The following is a 15,539-nucleotide window of genomic DNA, read 5'->3' on the forward strand; positions in this document are numbered from 1 at the left end:
CGCTGGATAATTAAATAAAAATGCAAGCGATTTATTATTCCCCAATCGGATACTGGAGAGGTAACTCAGCAATTAATAAACTCGCCAACGCGGCATCAGTAACACGCGAGGTTGCCAAAAATTGGCTATCAAAACAAGCAATATGGCAAATCTACTTACCACCACCTCGACAAATCAACTTTGCACATTTTGATGTTAGTGTGCCCAATGAAGTTCATCAGGCTGACATACTATTCCTGCCTCATGATACTGTCCGTAGAAAAATATACAAATACGCGCTAACAGTAGTTGATGTTGCCAGTAGATACAAAGAAGCAGAACCGTTAGCGACTAAAACAGCGTCCGAAGTCGCCTCTGCGTTTAAACGAATTTATCAACGAGGACCTCTAAACTGGCCACGATTATTACAAGTTGATCCTGGCAAGGAATTTCAGGGCGCGGTGTCATCACTGACAAAGCAGCATAACGTTACCATACGACGAGGACATACTGAAATTCATCGGGATCAGGCAATTGTTGAGCGATTTAATAGAACACTCGCTGAGAGATTATTCGGATACCAGTACGCGAGGGAATTCATTTACGATACGAGATCTCGTGAATGGGTTGCAAGACTGCCAAACGTGATAGCCGCACTGAATAATGAAATTACCAGAACAACAAACATGAGACCTGTAAATGCAATCACAAAAAAATATATACCCCGCGTCAGTGAACGCGGACAACAGCAACAAAATGTTTCAACGCAGCCAGGGACGCTAGCGTCCCCACTGCTGGGTAATGTCACCGTTAGGTATTTATACGAACCAGGCGAACTAGAAGGAGGAAAAAAAAGAGCAACCGATCCCACATGGAGTGTTACTACACATAAGATATCCAGCATAACCAGATCAACTGGGAGAAACGCAATCTACAGATTAGATTCGACTGCTCCTCAACGCGGATTTAAACGCGAGCAACTTCAGGTGATTCCCGAGGATACACAATTACCACCCCGATCACTAAAGTGATCCGCACTGAAGTGATTCAATCATTTAAATAACTGCAGCAACACCTCTGCGTCGGTTACACTCAAGACAGGTCAACATCACATTTTCACGTGTATGACCGCGACTGCTATCTATTCTATCTACGGTGAATTGCCTTGGGTCGTTTTTCGAATACTGCCACAGCAATAAACAATTACAACTCGCACAGTGATTATTCTGCTGTTGTTGTAATTGTATTACAAATTCAACATCCAAACTTTGTTTGGGATCAAACTCTCTACCATTTTTTTTGTCGCTCTGTTTGTAACCGGCTAATTTCTTTCTTATTGTATCATCAGCGATTGATCTGTTGATGCTGTCGTTGATAACATCATCTAATACAATTCTTTGTAACTGAGCTATCCTTCTTACTCTTGACACGGCTAAATAAACTAAATTTGACCACTCGATGCGATCATCAACAATCCAAACTGTTGTATCTGAAATAGTTAGTCCTTGCGAACTGTGGATGGTCATAGCGTATCCTAGCGTCCACGGGGATTTGCTCATTTTCAGTGCCTGTTCGACAGCATCAACATCAACGATAACAATATCATTTAATACTAAATTTTGTTTTTCCGTCCCTGACGCAGTCAGGCGTCCTGGAATATCAACATCAATATTCTGCAATCGCGTATCAGCTGGTCTATAACACAACGGCACTGGCAACATGGGAAATTTCTTCTGATGTAACTGAAATAACCGCTGCTGAAGTGTGTCCCTGACTATCTTTCTACTTGCCACAATTAAATCACCTGGTTTCCACGTTTCCCAAAAGTCGCTCAGCGAAGTCTCTGGAATTATTTCACGCATTATCTCACACTGGACTTTATTGGTTTGTAGCCTGATCAGTGTCTTAAACTCTTTCAGCGTTTCATCGAGTGCTCTGTGATCGTTAGTTATTTCCTCATAATAATCTACAAAAGTTTGCAGCCACTCGTGTGGAGATTCACCTGTAAATGGCGGTGGTTGACCATGATCGCCGCACATCACCACTGCGGTATTTTTCTTTAGCAACCAATCCAGAAACTGTTTTAATATATCTAACGGCACAGTGTCTATCTCATCCCAGATTATTTTCTCGGGAATATATTTCGTTCCCATTCGTTCAGGTGTCCACGTGCCGCCGCTGTATTTGAAAAAACTGTGATACGTGCACGCGTTAACATCCCGTTGTCTCATCTCCCTGGCAAGTCTGTGTGTGGGAGTCAGCACGACCAAGTCAGAACCGCGAAATAATTCAATCGCCCGAGTTGTCTTACCAGAACCACCAGGGCCGTTTAGATAAACTGTTTTGTGTCTTGTAACAGGATCGTGCACCGGCGGAGACAACGAAACCGTCGAAGACATTTCTGCGCTGCGATACTCATCCACGATTTCAACGTCAGCTGATTCACAATATCCTTGTAACATTTCATTCTTTATTCTCCACGAGCCCCACGATGGATCATCCGATATAACATTATCCAACAGCGCTGAGTATTTTTTATTAATATAAAATGAATCCGTTGCAACTCTCACTGCGACAACAGGGAATCTATTAATCATCGACAACAAATTTATGGATACATAAGCTAGCATCGAAGATCTCAAATGTGTGTACTGAGATGATTCTCCGTCGATATAACTAAAAACAGTCCCTAGTTTTTCCCCGTTTGACAGAAACACATCTTCGCGGTTACAGAACATGTTGTTCGTGGCTGCATCAGCGACAACAAGATCCAATTCAGTCTTGTCCATGATTAATCGACTGTGATGTTGTTTATGATCATACGCTCCACCTTGAGTGAATTTCCCTATTATTCTTCGTCCTAGATCTTTTGCTGTGCTTTCGTCATTTCTGAGTTTGTTTTTAAGTACTTCAGGAGCTTTCTTGATGATAGCGTCGATAGAAGTTTCTGGATATTCTCGTGACCAATCTTCGATGACTTCTTCTAACGTAACCGGCGTTGGAGTTGGCAACCAAACTTCGGTTTGACGACAATAACATATAATCGCTTCGCTGACCGTCAGCGACAACAGTATTCGACTGTCAAGCATGTATCGCAATAACACTATCGGTGCCCATCGCTTCTCAACGAAATGTCTGCCAAACCAAACATAACACACAGGATGTAAATCCTTAGCGAATTTAAACGACGACACACAAGCAAATCCGGTCAAGTCAAAATCAGGCAATGGTCCGTTTACAGCAACTCTTGTCATCGAGTTTGTAACGTGGCCAAATCGTTTAAAATATTCGCTGCATTCTCCACGCCCAAGGAAACTTCCTGGATAACACGCCGTCATGTCGACGGATATCATACCGCGGTGATCATATCGAGTATTCCACAAACCGCCGTGTCCGTATTCAACACAGCTCTGTTGGATATCCGCAAGAAAACTTTTCGGAGTTGGTCTCCATGAATTTCGTTCCCGGGCTACATGTGCGGCAACACCCGGGACAGTAAAACAGTGTGTCAGTAATGTATCAGTGTTGCCCGCATGATATTTTTCTGCGAGTTTTTTCATTTCCTGCTGTAACGCCGTTGTTCTATATATTTCCCCGTCGGGTCTCACAAACTGATCATATTCTCCATCTTCACTACTTCTGAATAACCACACAGACACCGGATCGGTTTTACTTATCTGATAAATAAAATCAAACATGCTCCCAGAATTGCTTTGCAATTCCGGATAATACTTCACAACACGGTCTCGCGGGAATATCCTAACCGAGTCAGTCCAGGCGTGACTGTTATGATCGATAATAGTTATTGGTGTTCCACGGGAATTGTATTTACACTCATACAATACCTCACCGGTTAACGATGAAACCGTTATAGGAAATTTTAGTAATCGCTCTAGCTCAGCAACATCATTTATTGACGCTCCTTTATCCGCTACTCGTGTCGCCCACGCTGTTATTTTAGTTTGTCTTAGCGGTGTTAGGCCGTTTCCTCGCATTGCATTTTTAAAATGTTCCATTACTCGCTCAGCTACACAATTCATCCTTGACTCTGTCAACGGCGACACCTTCATCGGTTTGAGTTTATCAACGCTTGGTTTCTTCATCGGATAAATTCCATAAATGACTGCGGTCACAGGATACGCTCTGGCATAATATGGTATATCAATCCCAACAAGTACTCCCGGTTTTGAGTCTTTACTTAACAGAACGGTTTTTCCACGAACCCCCTTGGCATCAAGAACAGGGTCTAGTTTGTCTCTGATAATCCACTTTCCGTCGTCGACTCTAACAATAAATTTTATCTGTATGAAATATCTTCTATCGTCGAGATACCCAATTATGTTACGCGCGATTGTATCGTTCATGGTAGCATCAATGATAATGCTCGCGTCGGGGATAATTTTATACGTAGAGAACACATGTCCGGCACCATCACGACGAAACTCTTCTTTGGCGTTCTTGATAACACCAATTACCGTTGCTAACTCTCTTCGTCGTGGATCAGCGGTTAACCGGTCAAGATCGAATCGAGAACCTGATACGGGTTTTATTCTGGATAGTCTTTCAAAACCCATTATTATAATTAAGACAAATATTTAAATAGACAAAAATATTATATATAATGAACGGAAACTCAAAGAGTTTCTCATGCAAGTGGATCAAACTAAATTCATCAGCGCCGTGTAGCAAACCCTGCAGAGGCGAATACTGTGGACAACATGCTCAACAGGTCCGCGGTGGGAGTCTAGGACCGATACCGTGTATCAGATGCGGCATTGGAGTACGAGGAAAAACGCAATTATGTTCAGCGTGTGGGGGAAAACGCTATCGAGAACTAAAACGGTATTATGATAAAAAAAATCCAGACTGTGATAACGCTCTCTCGGAGCGTGATTACATAAATAAGTTTTCAGACAAATTATGAATTAGACAAATGATTTGCTTATAGTATAATGAATCAGGAATTCGTCCGACATCCAACTATTCCAAATTATGAGGCAAACCGAGATGGCATAGTACGACACTGCACGCGAAGACGACCAGTTGGTGGAGTTGATAATGGTGGTTATTCAAGATTTACTGCCACGTGCGGAAAGAGGTATTTATGTCATCGTTTTATTTACGAATGTTTCTTTGGAGTGATCCCTAAGGGTTTTGTCATTGATCACATTAACGGTAACATACTTGATAACTCTATAAACAATCTTCGCGTGGTCACTCAGAGCAAGAACTGCCTACTGGGTAACACAGGGCGTTGTAAAACAGTTGCAAGAAGAGCTATTAAATCTATAAACGCAATTACAGGTGAAGAAATTGTATTCCAGTCAATAAACGCCGCCGGTAGGTATTTCGGTATTTGTCCACCTTCTGTACAGCATGTCGCAGATGGGATCTACAAAACAGCATTTTCAAAGAAGCTCAAACAGAAGATTTCATTCTGTTATATAACTCTTATCGTTGACACAAACGACGATAACTCCTCCGAGAGTGTGTAACGCTTTGCAGAGTTGTCGTTGCTGGTCAGAGGATTTGCTCCCCCTAAGAAAGCCACCTTGATAAAATATTTTATCGAGTTCATAACATGTAATCATTTATTTACCGTAGAATATATATTTTTTTACAAACAATATCCTCGTTTTACTGAATATATCCGACTGTTTTGCTCTTCTGTGCTTGTTATATGACCGCGCTTAAGAAAACATACAATTAAAATATTTTAAACAAGTCCCGCCCACTGCTAGAGCGAATTTCCAACTCGCAAGTAACAGTTGGGTTATATACGAAATCGCTCCCTAAGACCTTTGGGTCGATCGAAAGTCAGCACGCGCAAGCAAAACCATAAATTTAATCCGCCAATGGCGGGTGTCTTTTGTGCACCATCCAATGGTCGATTCAATGGATGGTTTTGCTCTGCTGCTGACCGTAGAAAATGACCCACCTGTGTATGTTTGTGTCGTCATAGGATAAGGTCTTAGGATAAGTTAGGATAAGATTACATGTTCATTGTGCCTTTACTTGCTGTCATACTCGAATCAGAGGTAAAGGTTGTCTGTTCTGTACCGTCTCTTAGGATAAGATTACATGTTCATTGTACCTTTGCTTGCTGTGATACTCGAATCAGAGGTAAAGGTTGTTTGTGTTGTCAAATAAATGTTTGCCGGGCCTGCTAGAGAACTCGATCCTAGAAGCCAGGGCTGTCTCGTCTTGTAAATAAATGTGCCTCTGAGTCACTTGGCAGTCAGAGGGGTCCGTCCTTAGGATAAGTTACGTGTTATATGTTTGTCCTTGTCAATTCACTAAACACGTCCTCTTGAGCCTATAGATATCTAGAGGCTCTTGCAGGGGATAAAGTGTTTCGTGTTACATGTTGTATTGTCATGTCGGAAGCAGTCCTCGTGGGGTTCTAGAACGTTATTTGACGATCTAGGCCCTTGCAGGGGATAAATGTTTCCGACTGTCTCGTTTTGTTTTGGAAAGCTAGCGTTTCTCATGCAAAGTGTTTCTATTAAAAATATAAAAATATATAATAATATGAATCACGAAAATATAAATACCATACTTGTTGAAATTAAAGAATTACAACAGCGAGGTTTTAATATTTTACTAGACACTGAAACAATTATGTCAGATTTTGAATCCTTGAATGAGCTATCACGGTTGGGGAAGAACAATCTCCCTGCCAGATATAGGTTCATTAAGGGTTTGCAAGATCGCATTTACAGATCACTTGCCGGGATAACTGAAAATCAGGTATCTGAATTTATTCCACTGTGCCGTGCAGTTGAGAAGATTCGTCTTGGATTGTCACAAGAGTATGAGACTCGAAAATTAATTAGCACCAGGGTGAGACGGTTAAAAGGTTATATAAAGAATCTAGACACGGAAATGCCTTGCATTTCTGACGAAAATACTAGTGTTTCTGACTACGAGGCCGACAAGGAAGTATAAACCGCATAGCGTGTGACTCACAGCACAAAGTGAAAGTAGAACCTGAGAAACGCTAGCGCCCCCCCCCCCCCCCCGCTTGGAGTGTAAAGCACATTTCCACGGGTAAAAAAAAAAGTGTATTATTTTTTTTGCCCTTGGAAACTCAAAGCATTTCTCTGGAAGTCCAAAGGACTTCTCAAGGGCGCTTTCAGATTTTCAGGATTTGCTTAAGCGTTTCAACATCAATACAGGAATGAGAATAGTTCATAATCTGTTCTCGTTGACACCAAACTATGATCATATGATTTTGCTGTAGCTGTGTTAATTGTGACGGAGTTAACAAGAAGTCTTCGTCACCATACACGTCAACGATTATTTTAACGGGGAAATACTGTTCTGGGAATGTCTGTATTTGAAATGCGGTTTTTATTGCCTCGTAAAGAATTTGCTTATCATGAATATGAACTCGTGCATGAATGTACTCGGGTTGATACATTATACACAACCGTTTTTTTTTAAATGCGTGCTAGCACTTTCAACGATAACTTATGCTGGTTTTGATAGGGTATTTGCACGATAAAATGACGAAAATGGATCAGTGCAGAAAAAAAAACTATTATAAATATTATGGATCCCTTGACTTAGGACTTCACCAGTAAGTTTATACTAACAGTCTCGTCACGCAGGTCCAACAAATTCCCCCTCTGGTCGGTGAGTTTGAAATTTATCGTTGACAACCACGGGTTATGACACCGTAGATAGACCGGATTGATTGGTTCTTGCACAATCAGAAAACCAGGGGGGTCTCTTGGTGTGAACGTATACAGGATAAACCCCTGTTGTGCCGTCGTAGTATCTGATGCGCTGTAACTGCCATCGATGACGTCACATACAAGATTGACCGCAATAACATCTGTGATATTTACGATCCCGGGTGAGATGTGTCTGCCATCGGATGCTGTACTGTTGTCGTGCTTGAGAATAACAGGTTGTGGTTTTATTCGTTCGTACGCGGCAAGAATATCTTCGAAAGATTGATCGATGAGATCAGAGACTGATTTTCTCAGCTCGGGCACGTTATATCCAGGAAATTTAAAATCTGAAATATCATTCACTTGAATACCATATTTAATTGCAAAATCTGCTCTGGCTATCTGTCTATAATTATCATCGATATAGTCTTTAAGATCCAGTAAAGCCTGAATTATTCTTAGATTTATAGTTTCCATGGCCGATGCGAGTTTGTTTAGTTTTTCTATGGTTGTGATAATATTATCACGCGGACTAGTTAAATCAGAAATATAATCTTGGAAATATACTCGCAGGAGTTGTAGCTGTTGTTTATGTACTAGATTGATCGGAATAAATAATTCAGATTCTATATCATCTAGACGGTAAACACGGAGCTCCTGCCCCCCCTTAACACGTGGAGCTTCTATACTCCAAGTATCGGGCATTAAAGTACTTTTTCTTGCTAGTAATTGATCTGCAAGGAGTAAATAATAATTGTACTCTAGGTCGTGTAGTGCTTCTTTATAGGTCATAAAATCCGATTTTTCAGGTTTTGGTGGACGAGGTTTAACCTCGGGGGCCTTTGGCCATCCTAATAATGTTCGGATTGAGCTGTTATAAATATCCACGGCGTATCCTGGCGTTGAGATTTCAATGACCGCAGACAGCGTTGGTTCATGAGCTGTTATAGATATTTTGGCTTCCTTGCCGGTGATTCGTTTTATTTGGCGTTGTATCTCATTATTGATTTCTTCGATCTGATAACTCCCAGTGGGAAGTGTAATTGTATTCCAGTCAAGTTCACCCTGTTCGCCGGAGTCGGCTTTGCTTTTCCCGAACACGAATGAATTATTTGGCTGCAGACCACCAAATGATGCCGACCTAACATTGGGCCAGCTGTGATACACACTGAGCTTTGCTAACGCGATTTCACTCACTGGAATTGGAGTTCGAAAATTAATACCGAATTCTGGTGTCGTCGAGGACACTGAGATCATTGTGGTCCTTACCGGTGTTGTGTTTGTGACTATTTGTTGAAGCAGTTCTATTGACATTATTTATTTGTTTAGTTTTCAAATAGTCATTGTACGCATCTGACATTAGTTTGAATTCAGAATCTGATATCGTAGCGTCGCTACTTTGCACGTCTAACGATGATGATATCAGCGATGATAATTTCTGATATGCGGTCGTGGCTGTATTTAATTTTGTCGTGTAATCGTGTAATTTTGTGTTAGCACATGATGATATTTTTTTTGCTATGATGCCGAAAACTTCAGCTGTTGTTGTGGCCGCGGAAACACAGATCGTGGCGGCGACTGCTGCAGTTACCGGAGTGACCGCTGATAGTATTGCTCCGGCAGATGCAACAACGGCAGATACTGAATAAACCATAATATCCAGCACTGTTATGCGGCGCTTGTATTTTTTTACTTTTTGACTAGTTACTTCGATGACAGTTTTTAACTCAGATTGCCACTCACGGACTTGATTGTATCGATATTGTTGAGCATCTGGCGTCGTTGACATTATTCAATTACGCGGTAACCAATTGAGGCGTTGCAGCGACGAATTCCAAACAAAACCAGTAAGATGTTGCTGTTAAACTATCGTCCTCGGCTTCAAGCATAAATGTTTCCTCGGTTCCGCTGTTTAGTATTACAGTGCAAACCCCGGAATACTTATCGGTGGAATGTCTCCAAGGATATGTTGTGAAGATTTCAAATTTAGCGGCTGAAAACACAGACAACCTGTAAACACCGGTGGCTGTTGCTGTATATTTGATAGTGTTATTTTGTCGTGACCATGTTGCGAATCCCGATGATACCGTGAATACGATGTTGGTGATATGCCCCGGAGTAACTCCAGTGGGAACTTTAATCAAACTGGTTTTGTTAACGATATCAGGAATACCCGATACGATATCCTGCTGTGTTTGTTTGATCGTGTTAATGTCGGTCTTTACATCAGCGAGTTTTACATCGACGACTGGAGGAGTCCCAAAGAACTTATCCACGACCTCATCAGTTTTTACGAAGTTTCTTCGAAATCTTGTAAACGCGCCCACGTGAACATCATGCTCTGCACGCAGCGTATTTAGTTTACCGTTGACGATGTCCACGTATTGTTTGTTTGACGCATCCTGGTCGGATTCGGGATTCGCTAACGCGGTTATTTTGTTGCCGCTCATGCTGAGTTCGCCTGTCATCGTGTCACCGGCTTTTTTCACACATTTATCAACACCTTTATCAATACTGTCTTTGATGCTTGCGATTGATATATTCGAGTCCTTGATCCGGCCGCCATCACTAAATGCAACGAAGTTATCCTTGGTAGCTCCAAGAACTCTGCGAATTATATCATTCCACTTAATGTTGCTCGTTCTTAGTTTTCCTTGCCTGTCTTGGAAAATAGCAACTTCATCTGGGTCAACTCCAGCTATATTCAAAAGATTATCGACTTCATCTTTGGTCGCATATTTTGAGAGATCAGCATCTGTGCTTGGTTTACCTCCTCGTGTGAAAGGTCTTCCGTAAATATCCACCATTATTCTTATTGCTGTTTTTCAAATGCTAGCATTTCTCGATGCGGTATATTCATACACTACTTTATGAGGAGGAGTTGCTGGATTTCTTGAGATTGCATCAAGAACATTTAAAACCTCCCTCCCACAAATGGGCGGATCAATTAATGTTTGTGTTGGTAACGTCGACTGCCACACTGGAACATTAGAAAATCTGCTGACATACTTGAGAAACTCAACTGGCGGTGCTAAACCGTACGAATCAAAATAGATAATTCCACGTGGATCGATCGCGTAAGCAACCCAGTGAGTTCCCGGACCATCTTTGTTGTCGAGATTGATAATGCCAGTTTCTGGATTATTCGGTCGTTGCGGTAATTGATCTCGCATAAATACGCCTCTGAAATGTTTTACACGCAATTTTTTAACAGCATCGAGTAAATCAAAATTGCTCAACGGCGTTAGAATTTTTTTGGATACCATGATGGTGGAGTTCCTGGTAGTCTTAGACCGCGTCCCTTTTTTTTCTTGTATCCTTTTCCCGTTGCCTTTTTTAGTGCCATTCCAGCTGCAGTTCCAACTGCACCGAGTGCTGCGGCTTTTGCTACGGCTGGTGCTGCCGCGGCAATCAACGCCGGTATTGCTGCGAGAAGAGGAAATATTCCACCGGTTTTAGTCATGTCCTTGATAGCTGCAGCAGAGAAATCAAGTCGGACACCGGTTTTTGCTGTTAGTGCCTTATTAAAATGTTTAAGCTGAGTATTAGTCAACGACAATTTGTTTGGACCACCAGTAATCTGATCTCGTTTTAGTGTTATTGATGTCCCGCACGTGCTTGCGTTCTTTGATTGCAATTTCTTCGTTTGACCGGAAGTCAAGGTGACATTAACATGACTGTATGACATTATATCCTAAGTTTGATTTTAATTGCGTTACATATTCTCGATTGGAGCGTCGATGACCCTCATTCGTCCGCCAACACCTTCAAGCAGCATTGCTTTATCGGAGAGTATGACAGCAATCGCTCTGTAACCACCAGCAGGAACACCTACACGAGCTCGGAAATGTAGGTCGACAACAGATTGTTTAACCAGATCAAGATGTTCCAGCGAAAAGTAATAAATCGGATATAAACTCATAAAGTCTCGCTGTGATATTTGCAGGCCAGTGTCTACATTAAGGTCGCGCCCCATAAATGACATCAGACGATGATACGCGCGTGCGACACGATGATGTTCGAAATCTATTAATATATCCTCAGATGGCTCCTGATGCCCATTTATTCTCAACGAAACTTCAGAAACTCCAAGTGTATCAAATACCATTGGATTTCTTTCCTGGCTATCTGTTCTAGCACGGTATTGAAATGCAATGAAAATATGTCGTGGTGCTGATACTCCTTGTTGCGATGATATATGCCATGTAAACAACCCACCATTATCACCCTGAATAACGTCTGTGGTTGTTGTTTTCCAGGATAGCAGTGATTTACCGCCCGTGTCCATGAAAGACAACAGTCGTTGTTCTTCGGTGATTGACGGAGACAACACTGGCATCCACAACCACAGTTTAGTTAGTATTACCTGACCAGGGGCAACAGCAGCATCTCGCCAGATAGCGTCATTATCATCAGGTTTTCGCACAAGTACAACTGTGTGTTTGGCACCGAATATGACCTTGTGGACATCTCTGCAGAATCCAAAGATGTGAGACAATGGAATCACACCTGAGAACTCTTCATCTCCACTTAACATCGATCTACGTGTTGCAAAACCCAAATTAAAATTTTCGTTCATCGATGCAACTGCGTCACCGGCATTATTCATTGTTACATTCCTGTTCTCGGGGCTGTCGGTTATATCCTTTGCAAACATCATTGATGGTCCGGCTGATCTGGTGTAATCATCCGAGTATCTCGCCAACCCGAGAATTGTTGTGGCAACGTCGACGTTATCATGAATTGTTTCAATTTCTTTTCCATCTATCATGTAAATAGCGGATTTAAATAACGCCATGATGCCGTTGTTAACAAATCCAACTCGGTCGCCGATTCCGTAGTTAGTGTTATCATTCTTTAAAAGCCTACCTTCAACTTCGATGAAGGCCTCAGCGGGCAAGAAGTATCTACTTGTATCCTGGACCTGTAGTTCAATTCTTCCGCGTTGGTTAGGATCACGTGCTTCATAAGAATAATATTGAAAATCACGTACAGAATCATCTTTAAGTACTGGTTTGGACATATCAAACGCGTCATTGGATTTTCGTGCAAACATTATTATTATTTGTGATGATCTAATTAAAATGTTATCGTCACCGGAAACCACTACCAGCTATCAAATTAGCAGTTACACTATCTTGCAACGCTTTGGAGGTAATTCCTGTTGTTGCGATCTCAGCTAATTTCTGATTTACGGCCTTATTTACTACGCTACTAACATTTGCCGGCATAGCTTCAGTGGATGGTAGTTTTACTGGCACCAACCTCTCGACTGGGTTTTTTTTCGTATCAGCTGTGCTAGTCGATCCTTGATTGATTGAAATGCTTTCCCGGCAAGACTACCAACAGTGCCAATGGCTTTATCCTTGACAACATCAGCGGCTTTCATCGCGAATTGTTTTGCTAACGGTCCAGCTTTCGGAGCGATTCTTGTGACTAAATCCCTAACAACATCACCGACTCCATCTCCGTAAACAACCTCGTATACTGGTAATCGTGAGTTTACTACTCTGACACTTCTTGGTCTGCGAAAAGAATCGTGTAGTATCATTTTATTTAATTATTGTTTATCTAACTGAATTTGCTAGCAAATTTAATTATTAGTCGCTGTGGTAACCGTCTGCGAGTTCATCAATGAGCCCCCGGTAGATGCTGATATCCATGATGCCACGCTGAAATAGTCTCTGACAGATATCTGCGGCTTCATTTATAATTTCCGGAGAATTGTTTCCGGCACGTCTTCCTCCGATGAGAACTTCCAACCGTGATACATCATCGATGATATTATTAGGGCAGGCAATAAAACCGGATCCTAAACCCTCCCCTGTTGATGGTACAATTCTTGGGGATAAAATGTCTTGAGGCAAACTTTCAGAAGATGTTGTTAAGCTAATTATCGGCGACCTAGTTTGTTTGAATTTTTGGCCCCGCGGACTTCCTTCAGATGCAGCCTCGTATTCACTTAACGGAGTTAGGTCAGGATCTATTGCTCTTCGCCGTGAAGGATATTGTTGTCGTTCTGTGTGTTGCAACGGTGATTTTTCTTCTTGAGGTTGCGATGGTGGAATTTCAAGTTTACGTATAGCATCTACAAGTCTATCGTATTTTGTATCGTCCCTGCTGATTTGTTTTTTATTTTCACGTATACGATACGAATATTTGATAAAATTATCATCTGTCATAGAACCGTGTTCTGGGTTTAAAGACACATCTCTTCTAATCAATCCTAACAGTATTGTCTCAGGTAATTTCTCTTCTGGTACATTTTTAAGAAGTTCAATATAATCCGGCGTAAATCTTTTGGCGGGGTCAGTAATTCTCCCTGTTACTCGCTTACCAGCAGGTACTGACACAACAACTTCATCGGGTGGAGGCGGGGGTTTAAGTCCAGCTGAAATATCCTGTAAAATTTTCCTTTGCTCTATTAAAGCCTCTTTGGTAACAGCTGCGGATTTTTCAGTAGCTTTGGTCACGGGTTTAAATAATTCCTCCGTAGTCTCTGCAAAGCCTTCCCGTGCTTGCTGTCTTAGTTGTAATTTTTGTCTGACACTATCACGGACAGGAAGAAATTTCTGAATTGCTTCGAGACGTTCTCGAGCTAATCTAGTCGTATGTGCTTCTCCAATATTTGCCATTATTTATTTGTCAATGATTTAATTCCGCTAACATAAAAATGTTTTTCCTTGGAAACTCATTTCCCAGAGCAGCAGAGGGGATGGACCCGACCCATGGATTTTTCAATAACGACCCCGCCACGGAAACTGTTTCAGATTTATTGAAGTAACCCAAGTTGTCAGTGCAAACTCAACGAGTTTGTCCCTGGAAACTCTTCGAGTTTTCGGGGGACATTTTTTTTTGTCCTGTATTCTGAATAGAAGGGTTTATTTCGTCGAAATAAGCCCTCTATCGAGGAATAGTTTCCTGGAGGGGTTTATTGTGCAAAAAGTTTCGGTCTGTACAGCCCCTCTGCTGCTTCTTTACTAGACTGACTAGATTTTTCGTACGCGTAAAATAGTGTGGGGAGCACAACTGCCTTGTAGACCTTTAGTTTGGTCTGGATGCTGATGATTCTTCTATTCCAGACGTTGGCATAAACTCTGCCGAAAGTTGCGCTGGCTCTGGCAATGCGGATGTTCATCTCGTCGTCAGTAGTGACGCTCTGTGACAGTGTGCTGCCTAGGTAGGTGAAGCGGTTCACTACGTTGAGTTTTTGTCCGTTGAAGGTGATGTTGAGCTCAACATAGGGCTTTCAAGGGAAGGCTGATGCAGGACTTCAGCCTTCTTGGTACTGATCGTGAGACCGAAGCTTGTGCAGGAGCTGGAGAACTTTTCAACGTTGCGTTGCAGGTCGGCTTCTGAGCCAACGTTGAGATGCTATCATCATCATATAATAATTCCCTGATGGTGTCTGTCATAACCTTGGTTTTCGCTTGAAGCCTCCTGGGGTTGAATAGTTTTCCATCTGTATGGTACCTGATGCCGACTCCAACATCTCCGTCTATGAAATCATTAGTCAGCATGGCGGAGAACAATAGACTGAACAGTGTTGGTGCCAGAACACAACCCTGCTTGATGCCATTGGTTACTAGGAATGGCTCAGATATCTCTCAATTATCATGGACGCATGACTGAATGCCGTCTTGGAAATGCTGCACCATGGATATACATTTTCTCAGGTATCCGTGCTTGGCCATTACCTTCCACAAGCCTTCTCCACTGACATTATCAAAGAAGGCCTTTGTTAAATCGACCTAGATGGAGAAAATGTCGGCGTTTTCCTCTTGACATTTCTCTTGTAGCTGCCTCTCAGCAAATACCATACTGATCGTCATACATTCTTTCAGCAATCCACACTGGCTTTCTGGTAGGAATCCCTGGTGA

The sequence above is a fragment of the Sinohyriopsis cumingii genome, chromosome 2 (genome assembly GCF_028554795.1).
Source record: "Sinohyriopsis cumingii isolate HCF-2022 chromosome 2, ASM2855479v2, whole genome shotgun sequence".
NCBI classification, from domain to species: domain Eukaryota; kingdom Metazoa; phylum Mollusca; class Bivalvia; order Unionida; family Unionidae; genus Sinohyriopsis; species Sinohyriopsis cumingii.